Genomic DNA, 16608 nt, shown 5'->3' on the forward strand with positions numbered 1-16608 from the left:
TCAAACTGGTGTAATTTATCATTATTGAGTTAAGCATGGATCTTTTTCGGAGTATGTTTCTCTATACTTCATAAAATGATCGACAGGTTAAATGGATTTTGACACCACATGCTTTGCCAACTTTTTTGTTTCTCATTCTAATATAAAATTCGTTTTTAATATATAGCAATAGTGCTTATACGAAACTATAAATTCGTTATTATTTTGTAGATGTCATTTGCCTTAATGGATGAAATTATTTAAAAATCATAGTTATATATAGAAATAAAGCTAAATATAAGTAACAGCCAGGAGTGAAATCAATCAAATATAATAGATGAGCATAGCATACATGACGTAGCTACTGTATTTTTATAGATTTTTTATAAATTGCCAAAAAGTACTACGTTTAGCCATATAGCAGTGTTCTTGTATCGTTTTTTGTTATTATAAGCAATGAAATATAAGCAATAACTGGTTGTTTAAACCAAAACAAATAAAAGTAACGCAGAGACCGGCTGCATCAAATTTTTAAAATACTTTTCCTTTCTCTAGATATTCGAGTACAGTCTGAGCAAAATGCCACACAAACATGTTAATGGTTCAGATTTTTTACATTTTAGCATAAATGATTCTTATTGTTGAGGAAACGATCGCAGTATATAGAACCTGTTGCTATAAATTATTAAAGAAACAAAAAAATTGTTAATGTGTATGAGCCATGGACAGGCTTATGAAAACCGAGGAGAACTTTGAAATTAACACTATGGTTCAAAAAGCAAAAGGGCTACTGAACTTTAAAAAATAATAATTTTCCTTGTAGCTCTAATAATTAGTTTATTATCATGCGTGAATAGGATTCTGAGATAAAATGGAAACTTAATTACTAACTGTAAATACGAAAACGTCTGACAGACAAGTTTTTTGAGGATGTACTTTGCGCACCCATTGATGATGCAATTATGCAAATGCAATAAATTTGTCATACTATAAATCATAACTGACATTCCTTTGGACCTGTCCTTTTTCAAAATTGACAAAATCACAGTTTTAGCTCGTTATTAAATAAAGTGGTATAAAGCAAAAGCAGTTTGAAGCTTTAAAATAAAGTATTTACTTCCTTGTTAAATAGAGCATTAAACAATAATTATTGTCGTTTTTATTTATCTTTTTTTAGAAGAAGATCGTAAAGATTTTTTCATGTCTAAACGCTATATCAACTTAAGTAAAACAAACTTCAGTGTGAAATGTTGACAAAATCTGGGAAAATGCATGAAAAACGAAAATTACATCGTGTAATTTTCGTCCAAGTGCTGAGTTCAACACTTGGCTTAAATTTCAACCCGGTTGGCTGAAACAGGGTTGAACTCAGCACTGCATGGAGTTGAGCTCAGCACGAGGTTGAAAATTTGCCATACAATTGTGTGTCTGATATAACAAATATATCGTATAAAGACTGGGAGGAAATTTCAACTCACTTAACGAGACTCGTTTCATCTCAGGGTTGAAAAAGTGACCTTCCTGTAGCTCTATTAAGCAGTCCAATAATTATTAACGAACCAATAAGAATCTAGAATAAAACTGAAGCACGGGTCTTATTACGAACATAAACTAAAAATAGGAGACTAGTACTCATATTTTACCATTACTTTGTGATGGTTACAGGAGCTTGATAATCTAAACAATAACTATAAAGTGTTAGACAATGGATTGTTTCCATCTCTTGGTGTTATTATTGGTATGGCAGATTTCAAGTATTGATATGTCTAAAGTGAACAAGGCAAGATATATTGAATGTATTGTTTTAAAAAACTATAATGAAAACGAAGCATTTTTGATTTAGTAGCCGCGTCGTATTTGTAGGAATTGTTTTTCTTTGTAATCATGTTCAAGTAGCAAAGATATATAAACTTTTTTATAAATAAATGTTTTTAATTGTCAAATACTCGCTCAAAGAAGTTTAATTTCCACTGAAGTAAAACTTTCATAGGAGAAATTCCCACGTAAAAACTCTTTTTTTAAACTTCTGCTCAGACATGTTTTTACATATCTCGACATGTTCTGGCGGTTTATTTGTCATGTTTTATCGGATCAATGATTAATGGCGTCAAACCAAAAACGTAGACACGACACCAGAAATTTGCAGCGTAATCAAGTTTTAAAAACTTCATACACTTGCTATTTATTATGTTATGGTAAAATGAATATTAATAAAAAAGTCCAAACATGTTGAATATTTGGTTTAATTTTAAGGACAAGTTTGTTATTAACTAGGGTGTTCTAAAAGACGTAATAACAAGATGACATGAAGAAGAATATAAGAATGCATGCAAATTACTGGGCAAAAATCTTCAATAAATATTATACAAACTATTTTTTTCCATTCTCAAGTGTAAAAACTGCGTAAAAAACAAGTGAGTGGTATCACAGAATATTATTACAAAAGTGAGAAATTTCTATGGAAAAAATCTTTATTCAAAAGAGTTCGTAGTACTTAAAAATAAGTATAAAAAAGGAAAAGGCCAACAACTTATAATGTATCATCTATTAATTTCCACATATTGATTTATGATTTAGTGTGTATAGCTCAAGTAACCATATGTAAACTTACATGTCGTACTAGTAATTGTAAAACCAAAGAAGTTAAATAATTTATTTCCTGTTATTAAGGACAATTGTTCAACCAGCTGCTGTGGAACAACAGGCATCCCAGGTGTCCCCGGTGTCCCCGGTGTACCTGGTGCTCCAGGAAGAGACGGGGTAAAAGGAGATGCTGGATCACCAGGAGAGAAGGGAAATCCTGGAAAAAGTAATTTAAAATTTACTAAAGGTGAGAAGGGAGATCCAGGAAGTTCCGGGTTACAAGGTATGAAAGGTGAAAAAGGAGAATCTAACGCTCATGCAAACGATGAAACATTTTTGTCTACATGGAAGCAATGTGCTTGGCGGAGACACGACGGTAAATTTCATGGGTTGATACAGGTATGGTGAGCAAAACTAAATGAAAATTGTTTCATCATACTTGATTTGCTTTTTTTTATATAGAGAAAAAAGGGAAATGTTTATTTTATTATTTGGATGAAACTTGAATAATTAATATTTTTGTCTTAAACTTATTTGGAAAGTTTGGCGTAACTTAATGGGAAATTATCTACCTGAATTTAATTTTAGAACTGTGTATTCACGAAAAAGTTTGACAACACTTCCCTTCAAGTGTTTTATGGAGGAGGCAAATTTATGGTTGCAACAATTGTTGCAAACGTTGGTATTTTACTTTTAATGGAGTTGAATGTAAAAACCCTCTTCCTATTGATGGAATTCTTTACATGAACAATGGAAAGTCACAAAATATCCTTCGACATCGTCACATTGAAGGATATTGTAACAAAATCCAAAAAGGAAAAGTGCAAGTTGGATTCTGGATCGGCAATTGTGTTAGTTATGGTAACGCAGATGCATTCAGTGGATGGGAATCAGTTTCTCGTATTGTTATTAAAGAGGTTCCTCCACCACAAGAATAATTCCTTTATTCACTTCTTTTTAACTCTATTTTATGTTAAAGCTTCCGTTAAGTTAGAAATTCATGTGTAATTTATGACAATAATTCAGTTTTGTAATTTTAACGAGTTGAGTAAGTCTATTATTCACTCCTCAATGAATATTACAATTAATGCCAGATAAAACGAAAATAAGTTGATTAAAATTTTAAATTCAGTCATATAGAAGAGTAATTATACTCACAATGACCTACATGAGTAAATACTTGTTTTAAGGAACTGTTTCACTCGGATCGTTGCTGCGAGTGAAAATTATTTCGCACAATCTGTGTTAAATGCTGGTTCACTGTTCTAAAACTTCACACTAACGATGGGACTGTATTTTGAATATATAATTTTAACACTTCAATAAGATATTTACAGTGTTCTGCACGATTTTACATACCAAGCGTTGGTTCTTCGCGATACGGAATGATTAAATGGATCTCGATAATATTACGGACAACTGTCAATCCTAGAACTGCGTTTTCGAAATTTATTGCATTCTGCAATACGACTCTAATTTATCAAATTTGCATGAACAGTTCATACACCAATAACGTCAACTTTTCGAACCCCCGAACCAACGCTTGCAAGCTATATTTATGTATAATTATTCGGAAGTGGTTTTGGGCGTTTAAATATGACGCGCAACTTTGCCATTCCGTTTCTACCTACATCCTATATACGCATTGCGGTGAGGAAATGCTCTCTTAACATGACTTTTGTATTTTACATCAATTTAGTAATATCCGTTGTATCTTATAATCTATAATGTCAGGATGCTTCCTTGATTCTTGCAAGCACAGAGTCATCGTTGTTAGGATGCTTCCTTGATTCTTGCAAGCACAGAGTCTTCATTGTTAGGATGCTTCCTTGATTCTTGCAAGGGCAGAGTCTTCGTTGTTAGGATGCTTCGTTAATTCTTGCAAGCGCAGATTCTTCGTTGTTAGGATGCCTCCTTGATTCTTGCAAGGGCAGAGTCTTCGTTTTTAGGACGCTTCCTTGATTCTTTCAAGCACAGAGTCTTCGTAGTTAGGATGCTTCCTTGATTCTTGCAAGCACGGCATCTTCGATGTTTCGGAGCTTTATCGACTCATGGATTTAAGCTAACTCGAATCTATATAGCTAACATTCATCACATTTCAGTTAACTACGTATTACTTACAAAATCAAAATAAATAAAAAACAATTTATTTCCTTTATCAACCCTATACATCCTTCACAATAAACAAAGACTCCAAAGTCAGTTCGTTTTAACTTGACAAAATTGTAATGCAATGTTACAGGCTCAACTAACAACCACTCATTCATCACATTTTATCGTGAGCTAAGAATGCTAGAACTCAGGCTTTTTTCAATGCCACATGGAGATGACGTAATCTTTAGTAACATGGCCTAAGCAATGATCTAGTACCATTGAGTTCTATAATAACTGGAGCGGCTATCTCAAGCGCGGCCTTAGATATCGGATGTTGTAAAAAACATGGCGGATTTCGTCCGTTGCCGCTGAGATTTACCGAAATTGACCGCTTTTCCGAAAATTTCACAATTTCCCACTCCCTCCTGAGGAAAGAGTGAGGAAAATGTATATGTGTATTTGGGATTCGGCAAGCAATTTTTTGATGAAAATCAAGGTAAAAACCTTAAATTCATAACAGCGAGTCAACTGTGGTTGTCAGTTATCTGCTCCTACGAGGATGCATTTATAACTATCGACGAAAGACCTATATGTCGGCTACACATGTATGAATGCAGATGTGCGTCGTTTTCTTACCAGCGTCAAACTTGTTTGATCGATTAAACTCTTTAGTCTATACAAAAAAGTATATCATAGTTCATCTCCACGGTTCACGAGAGAGAAGTCAGCTTATTTGTTATCATTGCTATTTTGCTTCTTTTCATGCAATGGGCAATGGCTTTTTTCGCCACAATTGTAGGATTTTTACTTGTTTCTTTAAAAAAGTACATATTAACTCTCTGGATATTTACGGATTTTCTGTAATTGAGTTTCATAAGAAATTTCAAAAAGACTCAAGTCTGCATAGGTTTGAACATTGAAAACAAACAATATTGTATAGAAATTACTTTAAGTAACCTTTTTGTGATGTTCTGAAGTGCAACTGCATCAAATACTTGTGAAGTTGTAGCACATTTTGATTTTGTTGTATTGATATATGAATTGGGCAAAATGCAAATAATCATCAAAACACTTATGCTTCCAATGGTGTTTATAATTCATTTGTAGTTTTAATACTTCTACCTTTCTTTTTCACTTTGTTTTGTTTTTCCTATATTTGCAATAAAGTGCACTATAATTTGAATGATTAACACAGTTTTCACCTCAATAATAAATTTCATAAGCAGTTGGTAGAGCATTTTGTTCTCTCAGTATCCACATCTGGTGTTTTGTTCATACAAGAATGATGAATTGCAAGTAGATATGTCATAACAAGGCAATAAAACCAAATGAATTACATATCTACAGTGTACTTTTATGCTAGAAGCTTAAAAGCTTTTTAGAAATTAGAAAGTTATTGGATTATATTACCTCTATATCATCAATTTCATGATAAGAAATAAGAAGCAAAAAATTTGTAGAAAAGCTTTGAAAAGTGAAAAACTTTTCTTTAAAAAAGCAGCAATAATGCATATGATAAATCTCCATTCTGTACTCTAATAGGTAAATAAGCTCAAATTTTTCTTGAAGAAATATAAGAAATATATAAGAAATATACAGTACAGTAACTTTAAAGGTTTCATCACTGAATCTTTAATGCTTCAGTATAGTGCATTAGATATTAGTAACATTCAAACAACACTCAACTAAAATATTTGATAAAGATATGACATGATTTAAACATTAAGTTACATAAAACCCAATGGCTTATACAGTTTGAAGCTTCACATCTGCATCGAATCATCATCAATCTCAGTACAAATGTTTACATAGACACAAACTTTATGGCCTTCCATTTTACATGTTTGTGAATTGACATTTCATTAAGCATCAAAACACACACAACCTTCTTGCCATCTTTCTTTGGATCATGAACTTTAACTTCAAAGCATTCAAGGCATCCTTAGTGAATCCATTGTCTCCATAGAATTTGACCACAATCAAATTAAATAACTCTGGAGAGGGAAGACAATAAATCAATTATCTTTACAGCATTATCATTTTTTAAGACTCTGCCTGGTCAATAACATCTTCCAGTCATCTTTACTCCTTGATCTTCCCTGCATGTTGTCAGCAAATAGAACATAACAAGCTCTGCTCCAAATCATGGGTACCGTTAGGGCTGATCATTTCTTTTGATACCAGATCACATTTTGATACAGAGCAAAATGTGTGCAGTGTCTTTTGCTTTAGGGAAACTATTTTGCAAATAGATGGGTAAATTTACGATTTCATGCATTAACAAATGACAGAAAAGTATACAGAATTTTATAAGAACTTTACAAGTATGAGTTTTACATCAGTATATTTGGCGTTCAAGTCTGTATTAAAAAATACGATCTTTAATATGTATTTTATGGCTTTTCAAGTGCATGTATAATTGCTTTTCTATCGTTGACGGACTAACAAAACAAACAACTACCTCACCTGTGAGAAGCGATATGTTCCTTTTTGTGGAAACTACGACATCCAACAATTGAACGATTGAAGTGTTGGCATTATAAAGAAATGCCAAAAAGAATCGTCACAGATTATGGAACTAACGATATCCATATTCTGTGATATCGTGTTTGTTTTTGAAAAATTCTTTATAATTTACTATAGACACCAGGGGGAGGTCGAGAATATTATTTTTCTGCAAAGCGATCATTTCAGCGGAAATACGTCCGTTGGCCGCCATGTTTTTTACAACAGTTCCCAGTCCACTTAGCCGCTCCAGTTATTATAGAACTCAATGTCTAGTACCCATTCTACTAGATACCTGACTCAGCCAAATTTGTATAGTAATGAGTGAGGCAAATTTCTACGCGGCCGCCATTTGCAAAGGTGGCAAAAGCACAATGGCGGCATATAAAAACATTAAGTCTGTGCTGAGAGAAATCGACTTTGAGAGCGTTTTTATGATGCTGTTCTACTGAAGTTGCATTAAAAATGGTGAGTAATTTCTTTAATATTGTTAAAATGTGTAAAATTTTTAAATACTTGAGATAGAGCGGTCTTAACGTGTATTTTGCGACCATAAACTAAAGGCTGAGAGTTACATAAGTATGAACTACTAGTCGTGAGTATTTATTAATTTACATCTTCTTTGCTGTTCTCTATGCTTTTTTATCGTAAACCAAAACATATTTACAGAAAAAAGCGACAAAATCGCATAACAGCTATCCAGAACTTTGATTTGAACACAACGTTTACGGTTTATATGAATTATTTTACCTGAACAACATAATTTTAGATCTATTAACAATATGACTGCATCGTTGTAAAATGCGCTTATTTTCACTATTTACAATAAACCACTATTAATTATTTTTAGGATTTACATTTCCTTGGTTGTGGTGTGGATGTTCATCGAAGTCGACTAGATTCCTTGAAATAAAACAAGCTTCGTAGATTGCTGGCGAACACCAATTTTGTTTTGTGGAGGATATCTTTATTATATTGCTTACCATAGGTCGAAAGTCGTAAATTGATGTATTTTTCAATGATCTGTTTGATAAGCTGTGATGAATGTAGATCTTCAGTTATTGCTTCGTGATCAACATCATGCTCGTTGAGTTCAGGAAACAAGCTCTTTTCTGCAAGCTCTTGGTTAATAAGATGAACCATTATAGTCTTCAAGTTTCTCCTGCTGGAAATTTTTTGTTTTTTTGAACGAGTTTCATGAATGAGGACTTGAAAAGCTCTTTCAGATGCAAATATTATTTTGGTCACACCATTAGAAGGGAGAACAAGACCACCACGATTCTTCAAACTGATTAAAGATAAAGTTGTAGTAGTTTGGAAGTGTGAATAATTATGATCATGAACTGATGATGATTTTTTTGACTTAAGCAAAAGAGCTCTTGCACATTCAGTACAGGTGATTCTATTGATTATCTTTTTTACAACAAACCCAGCAATATATCCAAGTATTGCTTCTTTGTATGATGACAGTGAACATGATTCTAATCCAGAAACTAAACTATGTGTCCTTTGGTGTCATCTCTTCTACTTCAAAGGCTGGAGCATTTCTTTTATTCCATTTTAATGAAAAAATAGAACCAGCAGATTCATTTTCGAAAGTCAAACAGTTTGCATGCTTGGAACCAATGATGGAATTTCTTAAAAGAATTTTTCAGTAGACTGGACTTAAATTGTACAATATCTGGATTATTGTTGAAGCCATTCTTACCACGTATGCATGCAAACAGCAGCTCAAGGTGGTCTTGGGACATTTTGTATGTCAGAATGTATTTGAAAGAATCATGTTCCTTTGTAAGGAGAATGTGAGCCAACTCTTTAATGCTCGATGCTGCTACTACAAAACAGAGAACAAATGTATTTCTTCTATGTTTGATCAGAGGAACACCAGAGTTTGTTTTAATGGAAAAAAGGTATTCAATTGACTTTTCCAAAGTTTTTTTCCATGTGTTGTGATCACATAAAAAAGTGGTTTTTTAAAACATTTGCCAAATGGACTTCTTATGTTTAATATGTCAAAAAGTTGATCAACAATCCTTATGAATTCTATTGTTGCACTCGCATCACTAAGAGCTGGATGACCAGAAAGCATAGGTATTCAATGGCATCTGCAACTCAACTACTGAATGTTTGTGCTGCAACTTTCACATTCATCTTGTGCCTATGGAACTCAATGTGCCCGTGGACAGCTTATTTGCAAATTTTAACCCTTCTCCCTCTTGAACTTTATGCAGCACTTCAATATGCTCCCATTTGATCAAACTACCTTCACTCGAAACCAGTACTTTAAGATCGGACAATGCATTTCTTGCCAGTTTTAGCATGTGACAAGCATCAGGAACAAAAAACAGTGGGTGTTCATATGACTCATAGTTAAAAGAGTATTTAATGTCAGACAAATTTGATCCAAACTCACAACCAAGGGCTTTCATGCAATAAAAATTGGTGGCAGTACCGTCACAAGTCACACTGTAAATATTTAGCCCATCTGAAGATTCTAAGCGAAACGATTTGCTAACCAGTGCACTCAAATTTGAAGAATTTATTCCACTACATAACACGTAACCAATAGGACATTTCCAATGTCCTCGTAAACCAACTAACATAAACACAAGAGCTTCAGTAGCAAAGAAAGCTGCTTGCGTTTGGGGTAAAGTTTTTCGTTTCATAGCAATGACCCATCTTTACAGAGGTCCTTATTTTCAATGGGAAATTTGTGAAAAGCTATGTTACTCTCTTTCGAAAAGCGATTTGTACATCCATACGCAGCGCACGATTTGACCATGAAAAATCGAAAATTACGCGCTTTGCAGCTAAAATGTGCTTCTTGAACGTTGTTTTAGAGTTGAGGATGTTATACCTGTGTTTGTTTTTAAGATTGATTGCTTTCAACGTTTTTCAACCATATATTTGAGTCAGTTTGACATGTAAACTATTCTACCGTATATTGCGTGTTATGTTTTTTGCCACCTTTCAAGATGGCGCCCGCGAATAAAATTTGCCTCACCGTGACAACGGCAGTTAGATATCTAGAGGATTGGGTATAAGTCATTGGGCCTAAGAGAGTCAGAACGAAAGCACTGTGTACTTTTCACTCAAACGTGACGTACTCACCTCTTGGTCACAAACGTAAAATAAATACACTAAAAAAAGCGAATTTCATTTCAATCATTTAGAGTTTATATTCCGTATTCATATATATAGCGAAATCATCCTTACCACGCTCAATGTTGGTATTTTTTCTTAGTTTGATATTTTCTGCTTGAATATCATTGCTCTTTATTTTGTATACAAACTTTATTCAAATTTTAGTAATTGATATTAATTTGTCATTGGAAAATTTGATTAATTTCTTAACACTTGTGGCATCAGTCTAGATACTCGTCTTCCAAACATTTATCAGTGTACTTCTTGGTAGTAGCTTTAAAAGAAAATTATAGCCATTAAAGTTTAATAATATTGTATTGCGGAAATAGTGTTGTTGTGTTGGTGAAAATAGAAGAATTAGCAAATATCAGAGCAGTCGTTTAACTTACAAATAAGTAAGTCTTAAAACCGTAACTTGTGACTTCCATAATTAACTGGCTATTTGTGATAAATTTTGAGATATTTGTGACGCTGTAATTGTGGGATAGAGATACAAGTCATGCAAATGACTCAAGTACAACTGAAAAAAATCATGTTTCTTACTGCAAACACTTTCTACTTTTAGGGAGTAATCTTAATGTTGACGCCGTCATTGCAGTGGTAGACAAGATAGAAAATCAATTTAGCAATTTTCGACTTAGCATAACAATAAATAGAATCTTCTAAAGAAAGATTTGACAGTGCGATAATATTCTCTCCTGTTATGCAAAGTAGACACTTATTTATTTTGACTATTTATATCAGAAGACACGTTATTAGATGTAAGAACAAAGATTTATTATTACGTGGCATAAATTTATTTTGATTTGAAGTACACCTTCGAATATTTTTGCTGAAGGGGAAGTGAAGTTTGTTTTATTGTATGAAGTGAAGTTTGTTTTATTGTATGAAGCCAAGTAAAACCTATACTTTCTATATTGAATGACACAAAACTTAGCTAAATAAGGAAAATATTTCTGCCTAATAGAAATAATTCAAAATCTTGTCATTGCACTATTGTAACAGTATTTATCATATCATGCACACTATAAAGAAATTTTGTCTCATAGTACGTGCATGATTATAGGGACAAAGTGTTCTTGATAGCACAAGATAAAAACCCAAAAGATAACACTGTGAAGGTTTGTATATAAGATCATGGCACTTTTACAGCAATGCAAACGAAGTCGAGTCTGTGATGTGTACATAATGCGCACAAGAATGTCAACTAACTTCATATATAGACGTTTGTGTTGCATACGTATAAAGAATCCGCGCTGTTCACCATCAATCACGAATCAATGCCATACAAAACATGTTTTATCAAATTTTATCGAGGCTGTTTTTACTGTTTTGGCAGTTGTCAACTTGGCATCATAGAGATATCGAAGATTTTATAGACCATCAATTGAAGCAGTTACGCTTGCAAAATAGCTTATAAACAATGAAAAAAATTTTGAGTTGATAAATAACAAAGAACTTAAGATATTTATAAAATGATCAATTAGTTATCAGTCGAAAATGCAAAATTTTCATTTCATAGCAGTTGCTTCTAGCAGGATTTAAAACTAATCATTCCTCCCTATTAAATGAGCTTCGACAATATACCTTCCTAAACCATTCCAAACGTGAAAGCTATATTGGCTTATAAATCAGTAGCATTACGAAAAATACAACTATCACGTCAGACAAAAATATAATGAAGAAACTAGAATATTATGCTGCGTACTTACTTCTCCTCTAGACTTTAATGAGTGAACTCAATTAATGACAGTTGAACACATTATACTTCCACCGAAACCTAAACCAATCATTTCGCGAATTAGCAAAAAACACGCGTGATCTGCACGATGTCCTGAAGCAATCACAATTGTCTTTTTTAAGTGCCACGCGTGCATGTAACTCATACGGATTTCAAAGTAAAAATAAACTTACTGTCAATGGATTAAGAACGTGCATTAGCAATGATAAAAATTTACTTTAATGTTGTTCCTTTAATGCTGTGTTAGAAGAACTAGATTATATGTGGTTGAGTGGTGCTAGTTATTATTCTGTATTGCACCTGATATTTAGACAGCATTATCTAGATCATATAAAGGAGAGTGTCAATTACATAAAAAATAAAGTTTTTGATTGAAGATCATACATTTAACAACTTTCATGGTCAAGCATATATCTAGCTAAAATGCTTTATACTTCTTGTTAAAAGCCAATACTCAGCAACCTGTAGGAGCTTTATATTTGAGAATGGCTGGTGCTACAGAAAATAGTAAAAATGCAAGATATTTATCCAAATCATAAAAATGACGCTATAACTTGCATGAAACTTCTTACCCAAGTAATCACTGATGCAATTAAAGCAAAACAAATTAAAATAGTTTTGCAATATCTATTTCTCTTGTATTCATGCACTCGTTAACCATGGTAGATGTGACTCAGTATGATTAGAAGAAATTTTTGGTTTAATAAACATCCAAAAAAGAGGCTCGGGGTGATTTTTGGTGGTATCTTAAATATTCATAATCTATTCATATTCAACTGCAAATTTTAAGCAAACAATTCTACATTACCATCATAATGATGAATTTGCTTAAAGATTACGTGGCTACTCTACTCATTTCTCCATTATCAAAAAACAATGTTGCTGAAACGGAAATGAAGCCGTTTTATTGAAAATACTTAAAACAGAGGACTAAAGTTAGCTCTTCATTACAAGCAAAACAATTAATTGATGAGCACTTAAAGAAGTAAACTGAGGTGGGAAAATGATAAAAGTGAAGATGAATCTTATCATGGTATCCATGTTGTTGCTATCAAATACAGTCAGTGCATCGTTTAAGAAAAAAAACTCAAAGGTTTGGAAGCATTAACTTTGTGAAACGGTTTGAGTTAAAATTTCGGTTCAAGAATAAAATGCATAATTTAACGCAATAGTCTTTTTTTAAGGTCGCGAGAAACTTTGTTCGTGTAGTTTTTTTATACTTCTTGAGTATTAAAATTATAATTTGCAAACTCTTTTGTATAAGCACCAAGCAAATAGATTCCTGTGAATTAAGGTGGAAAAGGGCGTTGTTCAACTCGGAACATCTCAAAGAAATTTACAAAAACAAGATCATATTATCCGTTGAGAAATACATTAGGATCGGAGAGACTTCAAAGCAATAGAAAGCGGTTATTATTCCTTCAACCAAGTTGAATTTGAGCCACAATTCAATATTTATAGAATCTTCATTGTTTAGGCAAAAACATTTTTCTCTAACGTTTTCAAGGCTCAATGTTCAGCAAGCTGTGGAATTCCCGGGGTTCCAGGAGTTCCCGGTGTACCAGGAGCAACCGGACGAGACGGTTTGAAAGGAGACGTAGGATCTAAAGGAGAAAAAGGTGAACGAGGTAATCTTGGTCCTCCGTTGAAAAATGACATGAGTTTTTCAAGTTGGAAACAATGTGCTTGGAAAAGAAACGATGAGAAAGATCATGGATTAATTCAGGTGCAACAAGTATATGAAATATTTCTTTTGTTATGAATTATTACATATCATTTTAGCAATGACTTAATTTCATTTTAGAATTGTGTATTCACAAAAAAGTTTGGCAACACTTCCATTCAAGTGTTTTATGGAGGAACCTTGAATTCATGGGTGCAATGATTGTTGCAAACGTTGGTATTTTACTTTCAATGGAGTTGAATGTAAAAACCCTCTTCCCATTGATGGAGTTCTTTACATGGCCAATGGAAAGTCACAAAATATCCATCGACATCGTCACATTGAAGGATATTGTAACAAAATTCATAAAGGAAAAGTGCAAGTTGGATTCCGGGTCGGCAATTGTGCTGGTTATGGTAACGCAAATGCATACAGTGGATGGAATTCAGTTTCTCGTATTGTTATTAAAGAGGTTCCTCCACCACAAGAATAATTCCTTTTGTATGTTCTCTTCTGGTTAATCAGTATTAAATGATTCCCGTTCTAGTTTTCTTTCGTTTTTTACTGTATTGTACATCTAGTATGCAACATTTATTTCACAATCATATACATATATTGCAATCAATTCTTCTTCTTATCAACTGTTTAATCAATGAAACAAATTGCTTCCAAACAATTATGCATTCATCTCCCTAGTTTGTTCCATGCATAGGGATTGTGGAAGATTGATAAATGGGGTTGGGGTCATGTTCATATGCATGCAGCATGCTATAATCCGAAGTAAACAAGGGATTTCAAAGACCAACAAATTAACAAGTAATGATAAATCATCACAAATGATTACGTCTACTTTAATTTATATACATTTATGTACTTTATGCATATATATTTCATTTATAGGAAGTTTTGTTTATTTTATTTTCCGTAATTACAGTGCTCGATGCGTCAGAGCAGAGTATAAATATTGATAATAAGAAGAAAATACACAGAATGTAGAATTTCATCCCGACAAGCCGGTTCAACTGACTACAATTATCTGTCATCTACCAAGCAACTGTTAAATGTTAGGACACTAACACAACTGAGACCTACATCGGAATTACAAAAAATTAATTTAAGACTCGACACAGGAACCACACTGCCTCTACCGAACTCAGTAACACCTATGGACACTAAAAGACAACAAAATTGCTCACGATATCTCATGGAACATCATTACTCACAACAGCGCCAGCAAAAGATGCAACCTATGCCTGAAAGAAAAATTCTTCATCACATACGAACCACAACTATCATCACTCAACAAACGTAACAAACTTGTCTCCTCTTGTCGCCATAGACACAAGGCACTTTCATCCAATTTGTAATCGTACACCTAACTTCCTTTTGTATATATAGTCAAACACATGCTTTTGTATTCACTTATTATTATCCCCTGAAGAGTGAAAAATCACCAAACAGATTTGTCGGGATGAAATTGTACTTTTTGTGTATTTTCTTCTTATTATCAATATTTCATTTATATGTACTGAAATGTTATACATATAATGAATAAATATTTTGCTTGCTAACTGAAATCAGCGTATATAATTTCCTCAGTTATGTAGAACAACAGGTATTCTCGGTGTCCCCGTGTAAGTATTTTACTTTTATGATTTGGATAAAGTTTGAATAATGAATTGTACTTAAATGATTTGAAGAGTTTAGCAAAACTTAATAAGAAAGCTTCTTCGTAAAATTTTCATGGAGTAATACATTTTAGAGCAACTTTATCTTAGACGATTCCATGTGAAACAAAGACCAATGAAACACCCAACCATTTTGACTGTTGTGTAACAGCATGAATACAGCATATCTAAAATATTTGACAACGAACTGTGTTCTCTGATCTTGTTCAGGAACAAGCAGTTATCAAATTTAAGAAGCTTGTCATGTACATTACTAGAATTATACATTGCAAATCATGTACACATACATTTATAATCTTGAAAATTAATAATCCAGCATTAATGTTGTAAAATAAAAGTTTTGATTCTGAAGAAGGCTAGAAGCACCGAGTCGAAAGCTCAATAAAAATTATTTTTTAAAATCCGGAGAAACTTTTATTTTACAAAATACATCTATATACATTTATAAAATAAACACAATGAAACGCGTGTGCTGATTAGTCTAGAGCTATGTTTCCATCAGCCTGTACAAAGCACATCTGAGCTCAACCAATCAAATCAATCATAACAATCAGTCAGTCAATGAGAATTTGTAAATCGATCATGAATACATTTTTGGAGGAAAAATTAAAATATTTGTCTTTTTCGCATTATTGTTATTTTATAAAAGAAATAAAAGATGTTTCCATGTGCAACCCTCGACCTTCGGTCTCGAGCTTGCACTGATCTGCTCTCGAGTTCTCCCAAAGGTCTCCTCGGTTTCCATAAGTCTGTGCAAACACAGTAAACATCTTTCATTTCTTAAATAAACTATCAAATCATATACCTTACGAGAAGAAATATTGCATTTCATCATCAACTTAGCTAATAATATGATATTTCAGTCTTTTTGAAAAGTTGCTAAAACTGAACTAAATTCTATGAGCGATAGACTTGAATGAAAAAATTAGTTCACTGTACAGCCATTATGAGATAAAAACACGAGAAATTAAAAAAACAATAAAAGCGAGAAAGCAAGACATTTTATTATAAAACGGGTTTAATAATATTGTGCTGGCTTTTTGGAGAAATGTTGCAGATCATATCATATGAATTTCAATATCTTGAAAATTCCGCTACAGTTTTGTTTCTAAAGAACTGTGTATTTACGAAAAAGTTTGACAACACATCTCTTCAAGTTTTTTATGGAGGAATCTTGCAAATCTCTGGATGCATAGGTTGTTGCAAACATT

General features: G+C 32.9%; 2 long non-coding RNA genes and 1 pseudogene across 2 annotated transcripts; 2 read left to right on the plus strand and 1 right to left on the minus strand.

Moving 5' to 3' along the window:
• Positions 1 to 7439: 7439 nt before the first annotated feature.
• LOC124439734 lies at positions 7440 to 8659 on the plus strand. The gene is made up of 2 exons (XR_006946426.1): positions 7440 to 7629; positions 8012 to 8659. It is a non-coding gene; the product is annotated as an uncharacterized LOC124439734 (long non-coding RNA).
• Positions 8660 to 8826: 167 nt separating this feature from the next.
• On the minus strand, positions 8827 to 12064 carry LOC124439741. The gene is made up of 3 exons (XR_006946437.1): positions 12018 to 12064; positions 10378 to 10579; positions 8827 to 8995 (listed from the first exon to the last, which is right to left on the minus strand). It is a non-coding gene; the product is annotated as an uncharacterized LOC124439741 (long non-coding RNA).
• Positions 12065 to 13012: 948 nt separating this feature from the next.
• Positions 13013 to 14254, plus strand: LOC124439732 (annotated as a pseudogene).
• Positions 14255 to 16608: the final 2354 nt, after the last annotated feature.

The sequence above is a fragment of the Xenia sp. Carnegie-2017 genome, unplaced genomic scaffold (genome assembly GCF_021976095.1).
Source record: "Xenia sp. Carnegie-2017 unplaced genomic scaffold, XeniaSp_v1 HiC_scaffold_2, whole genome shotgun sequence".
In the NCBI taxonomy this organism is placed as follows: domain Eukaryota; kingdom Metazoa; phylum Cnidaria; class Anthozoa; order Malacalcyonacea; family Xeniidae; genus Xenia; species Xenia sp. Carnegie-2017.